A 6,000-nucleotide genomic window follows, 5' to 3' on the forward strand; every position below is an offset into this window, starting at 1 on the left:
GTGGGGGCTATCTTCACAAGGAGGCCCCAGGTGACTGTCGGCAGGGCACCACAGCTTCTTGTTTTGCAGAGTGAAACCGAGACCCAGGACCCGGAATAGCTTGGGTGCCTCATTGCAAAGCAATCGAGCCTTGGCACTGAGACTCCAAGGCCGGCTCTCACCGGGGTCACGTTTGGTTTGAGTTCTTCTGACCAAATGAGAACAGACAAGCTCTCGGGTTCTCAGGCCAGTGATGGGAAGTGCAGTTTTCATGTGGGTCATGTGCAACTGCTCAGAGGGTTCTGAAAGTCTGACTGTGGATTTCTTCTGGCCAGGCCAGCTCTCCATGCACAAAGCAGCCGTTGGGAAAGTACTCTAGAAGTCTCCTTTGCCAGAGGTCTCACTTCCCAATTTTCAGTAACTTACAATCAGCTGAAGTCCAAAAAATACTACATAGAAAATTCTCGAAGTTTTAAATGGATAGGCTTTAAAGTAACTTTAATTGCTGAATATTGTTATAATTGTTCTATTTCGCTGTTAGTTATTGTTAACCTTTTGATATGCTTAGTTTAAAAATTTGGACTTTGTCATAGCACTCCACAGTAGCCAAGGTCTTGGATATCTATGTGGATCTTGGGAAATATCTGTTGATAAGAGGCCATTGTACAAGGACAAGTTGACTGATGGACTTTACTTTTTTCTTTTCTGTTTGCTTTCTGGAGACTGGGAAGGGCTTGGGATAAAAGTTAAGGTTTAGCTTCCACAAAGCTCTGTCCAAACACAAACCCCTTGAGTCAGCAACTGTAGCCAGGAAAGCTGATGGGGGCGGGTATCAAAGGCAAACATCTGGAGAGTCCTTTGGGGGAGAGGTCTGCCTGACACTTGTTTCTAGGGTAGAGTCCTGACAAGACAGGCTGCTTGGGGGAAGGAGATGGAGATTCATTTGTCAAAAAGCTGTATTGAGGATCTAGGACCTCCAAAGCATCCTTTTCTTCCAGGCCCATACATGGATAATTTCCCAAGCCTGAGAGGAATCAAGTACTCCCGACAGAGGTCCCAACCTGAGGAGCAGTGTGGGCTGGGCGTGGTAGCAGCTGGCACCTGCAGATTAGACCGTTAGACCCAGCTCCGTCTACAAATAGCTCAGAAAAAGTCAACTTGGGGCTGCAGAGCCCAGAAGAATGGAGCTCACACCCTTAAAGAAACCCCCGTGGTCAACTCCAGCAACACTTCCTGTTTTCTAGCTCCAGATCTGGTCGGATGTTCCTGCCTAAAGCGAAGCCAGTGTGGGGAAGCCCCTGCTAAGCCCAGGCCCTGGTTTTGTTGGTCATTATGACTTCAACAAAAAATTGCAGGAAGAGGAAATGTCAGAAAGGACAGAGAAGAAGTTCACTTTTTGTTCCTTTGGTCAGCTCGTGTCCACATACGCTCACACGCACAAGCATATTGTAAGCATATGTTTGCACAGTATACATCTACACACAGTTATGCATAGTATCTATTCCGCAGGGCTCATTTTGGAGCCTGTAGTAATGGCTCCACTTTATAGATAAGGAAACTGAGGCTCTGAGAGGCTCAATCACATGTTTACAGCGAAAGTCTCCATCCTTCTACATCCAATTTTAGGCACACGCAGGAGACACAGAATGGTGGATTTCGGTTTTTTTTTTTTTTTTTTTTTTTTTCAGCCAGTCGCGGAAGTTCAGAAAATGACAAGGCTTTGGTGTTTGGGGCAGGAAGGGGAAGTGCGTGGAGGCTCAGGGGCCCCGCCAGGCTCAGTCTTTGGTCTCCTCTTCTCACAGCTTAGCCTAGCCGTTGTTTCCCAAGCAGTCAGCAGGGGGCAGTGCATCTCTCTTTTTCAAACCTGGGGGCGCTCTGGGCCATAATCCAAGAAAGAAAACCAGGGGACACCGCCCGCAGTTTCCAGAAACATGCACACCGGTTTAGCGAGGGAGGTAGTAGGTGCTCAGCGCGCTCCTAGAAGCCACTGGATGAGTTTAAATTTAGTAGTAGTGGTAAGGGATGAGGGGCGTTCCGAGGGCCAGCGCCTTCCGTCCTAGAGGCCTTTTCACTGAGTACTGTATCAGCACCTACCATGTGCCAGGAGCGGCGGCAAAGACTGCATAGCCCGGTCCCCTGCTCCTAACAGTTTTTCTTCTGGGGAGCACCCCTCACCTGCTGCAGAGAGGGGTGGGTGCTTCATCTCACCACAAGTCCGTGAGGGCATGGGGACGCGCGGCAGTGATAAGCTGGGAGAGGAGAGGGTTCCCCACAAACACAGTGAAAGTCAGGCTAATGCCTGATGTAGCGACTGAGCGAGCTTGTTCCAGTCCTCGGGATCACTGATGTGTCCTGGGACTCAACCTCCGAGATGCCGTGGCCAGCCCAGCCCCCACCCACTCCCGCGCCCCTGGGCGCGCACGTCCTCTCATGGAGTGCCACCAATTCCTACTGGCCGTAGGAGCTGGCTGGCTAGGACCCTTGTGCAAGAGGCTGGAGAAACTCCAGATTCCAGCAGACGGGGAATGGGGGACAGTGGGTCCGGCACTCTTTCCAGAGACCCCGCCATGCGGCAAGGCGAAGACGCCTTACCTGTACCACGAGGGGGGCACCGGTTGACTCAATGCCCATCTTTAGTTCAGCTGCGCAGCCTCCCGCAAGGTCACGCTCAAACACTCACGCGTAGAAAAAAAAAAAAAAAAAAAAAAAAAAACCAAACAAACAAAAACTCCGAGGGCTGAAAGTTGCTTGCGCAAAGGTCCGATTTGGAGCTAACAGTACTCGAACCAAGTCGTCTTGTCTGGTGTCACCGTTTTCCCACCCAGGCACACTTATCAAAGGGGCGGACCGTGCCCTGCGCAGGTCACATTATAGAGATGCAGACAAGTTGCTAACTTTTGCCACATTATTTCTTGGCAGCTGCGGCGCCTAACGGGGTTGGGGCGGACTCCCAAGTTTCGAGTTGCCACCGTTGTGCTCCCTCTGCCCATGCTAATCCACCCATTTTCCAACACACCTCATCCAGTTGTCCTGTCCTAAGTGCCAACTTCTCCCGGAGATCCGGAGCAGCGCGGGATTAGAGGTGTCCTGGGGGCCAACAGCCTCCTCCCGGGTCTGCGCCTGCTCACAGCGGATTGGGAGACTCCATCCGGATACTGTCCCACTATCTCTGGTCTAGATAACTAACGGCTCCAAGCGTCCCTACAGTGTCCCAGCCAAGACCTCGGCTTCTCTAGAGAGTGTGGGCCATCAGCGCCTGATGGAGTCGCCTACCCACGGCCCGGACGAGGATCCACTGCGGTGCTGAGTGCAATGTCACCGTGGCCGCTCTGGCAATCTCTGCCACAATCACCGTAGGCTCCCCACTGAGCTCCGGGAGGCTTCTCCGGTAAGCACCAAAGAGCCTGGAACCCCAGAGGTGGAGTCTCCTCCCTGACACTCTTCCTGAGACCACCGTGGTGGCCGTGGCTGAGACAGAGATCTCTCTCCTCCTCGTGTCTCCCTCTTGGCGCCAAGGGTCTTCGGTCCCACTTCCACTGTCATACCTTCCTAGCCCCTTCCCCACCCCTTCGGTTCCGGGGTCCGGACGATCACCTCTGTACTCAGAGAACACATGCGGAATTTCCCGAGCTCCAACTCGCAAAGGGGCGCCGACCCGGGGGCACCGGGACAGCGACCAGCTGGGTGCGCACTCACCCAATGCCGGAGACACGCCGGAGTTGCCTGGCTAGGGGGCACTGGGGAGATTCGGAGAGGTATCTAAGGAGATGTGTCCGGGATACTCACCCCGGGCAGCTCACACCTCCGGGTCCTCTTCTACCTCCTCTTCTGCTTCCTCCTCTCTCCTCCCTCCGGTCTAGGGCTCTTTGTCTTTGCAAAGTGTCGAAAGTGTCTGGCATAGTGGGCTCCGCCGGCGGAGGCTAGCGCCGGGGAAGCGGGAGGCGGGGTGAGGATGGGAGCGGCCTCTGGAACACCTTCCCCCGGGTGTAACGGGAGTCGGAGGCGGGGCGTCCGGGGAGGGGCCACCTTCGCCCGCCGGCTGGGACCAAGCGGCGACTCGGGCGCGCCCAGCCCCGCAGCCGCCTCCGCGGCTCGTAGCCCTCCCCTTCCTCCGCCCAGCGCCCGCCCCTCGGAGCCCCGGCTCCCCTCCGCCCTTCCCGCCGGCTTCGGCTCGGCTTTCCCCTTGCTTGGGGCTTCCTGCGAGCCCAATATAGCTCTGCCGAGCCACGTGGACCACAGCGGACGGGGTGGAGGCCGGGCCGGCCTGAGAGATGCCGGAGGAGGCGGCGCAGGGACTGGATCACCGCCCCAGGAGAGGGGCTTTGCGGGAACAGCGGGCGAGGCTAGGGAAGAACTCCCGAGCGGCCTAAAGCTCCTGGGGTCAACCCCGGGGACGAGCTGATGGCCATGCACCGAGAAGATGTGGCTGGAGGTGTCCAGAAGAGCCCCAGTCGGGTGCGCAGTGGAGAGAGGTGGCGATCCCCCTACGGGTGACCCGGCAGAGCCACCAATTCCTCTAAGGGCGTGGGACTCGAGGTGGGATTTAGGGAGTTTGGGGGAGGGGCATGGCGGGATTAGGGATCGCGGATACCAGAGCCTTGGTCAGTGCAGCCCGGACTCGGAGCCGCGGAGTCCGGCGCCGAAGCATCCACATCCCCCACCCTTCCTGCCTGCTCGCCGCGGGTTTTACCCTGGTGGATGGACAGGCAGCAGCGCGGTCCGGAGCTGGGCTAAGTGAGAACCTGAGTTAGAGCGGTCCCCAAGGTAGTTTGGGGCTGGGGATTTGCTTTGGGGATTAGGCTTGCAGCTTTTCTGTCCCTCCCTGTTTTAATTGGGAAGCGAGGCTAGTGGATACGGAATTTACCGGGTGCGGGTCGTAGATCCCAAATAGTAGGTTTAAAAAGCATTTATAAAATCTGGGTTGTCAGTTCGTGTCCTCTCACTGGGACTATTTCTTCTGCAAACTTTTTCGTGGAATGTTAAGAGGTGAGACAGGGTGTGCAGGAGTCTCCGTTTTCAGTCGAGGCTGCTTCAAGGGATAAACCTTTGCAGCGGATGAGACTAGAGCTGCCTAGCTGTTCACTCATCAGAGGGAGATTGTAATGTAGGGGCGAATTTGCTGCGCTTCTCCACGACTGTGTGATCATGGGCTGGTTGGGATGTCCTCTTTTTCCTAGGTTTGGTTCCTTAACGTCCTCACTTGCAAATAGTCCTAGTCACCGGTTTCTGTTTGCTAGGGTTGTTGTGCTGACCAAGTGGATACAGGCAATGTAGAGCTCCTGAAACTGTCTGAGAGCTCAGTCCAAGTCCGCTTCGGAAGGAGGAAGGAGTGGGTTTTAACTGTGCTCCTGACCTGCCTAGATAGGGTGCAGGCATTGTGTAAGACCCGGGGAAGTAGAATTGATTAGAAAGGAGGCAAACAAAGAGAAAATAAACTACCAGAAAAAAAGGAGGGGGCGACTAGACACCCACAAGTTCCACTTGTCAGGGGGTTGGGGAGTACTGTGCAAGGACTCCTTCCTTCAATTAAGCCTCATTGGGACCTTACCTGCCACTTGACTGCCCGTATCCTCAGGGAATTTGAGAGAGGGATCTCCAAGGTGCCTATGACCTGTGCTGGATCCTCTGCCCTGCTGTCCTATGTTGATTTGGGTTTCCATGCTAGACAGGGGGTGAGGTCCTTGTCCCTTGGAAGTTTCTCTGTAAGCATTGTTGTTTCTGAGACACTGGTCAGACCGCAGCACCTGGAATTCTTTTGTGTGTATGGGAGAGGAGGGCAGAGTTCCCATCATATCAGCTACTGTCCCTCCATAGCTCAGCATCTTCCAGCCATATCTAGTGTGGTCCACTTAGATTCTTGGTACCTAGAGACACAGTTTGGAGCAGGCACGCACACCCTGGCGACTCTCAATCAAATGCAGTTTAAATGGTCACCTAGCGGGGCCTCACTGCCAAGAACAGCGCCCTGTGGTTTGCAAGGCTGTATCTGCTGGCTGTGTGCCTCTTGATTTGACGAGGCTG

At 54.8% G+C, this 6,000-nt stretch overlaps 1 protein-coding gene across 4 annotated transcripts in view; it reads right to left on the reverse strand.

Annotated features, from left to right (window-relative positions):
- The window catches only part of St3gal1 (ST3 beta-galactoside alpha-2,3-sialyltransferase 1), a 75,724-nt gene extending 71,688 nt beyond the window's left edge, over window positions 1-4,036 (reverse strand). For 2 of the 4 annotated variants that reach the window (XM_028876001.2, XM_028876002.2), the window contains exon 1: window positions 3,766-4,036. The gene's annotated coding sequence lies outside the window, so the exon portion shown is untranslated. Of the gene's footprint in view, window positions 1-2,571; window positions 2,636-2,995; window positions 3,103-3,765 lie in introns of those variants that run through there. The other 2 variants (XM_037197515.1, XM_037197514.1) reach the window with 2 other exon arrangements.
- Window positions 4,037-6,000: the final 1,964 nt, after the last annotated feature.

The sequence above is a fragment of the Peromyscus leucopus genome, chromosome 20 (assembly GCF_004664715.2).
Source record: "Peromyscus leucopus breed LL Stock chromosome 20, UCI_PerLeu_2.1, whole genome shotgun sequence".
Taxonomy (NCBI): Eukaryota; Metazoa; Chordata; class Mammalia; order Rodentia; family Cricetidae; genus Peromyscus; species Peromyscus leucopus.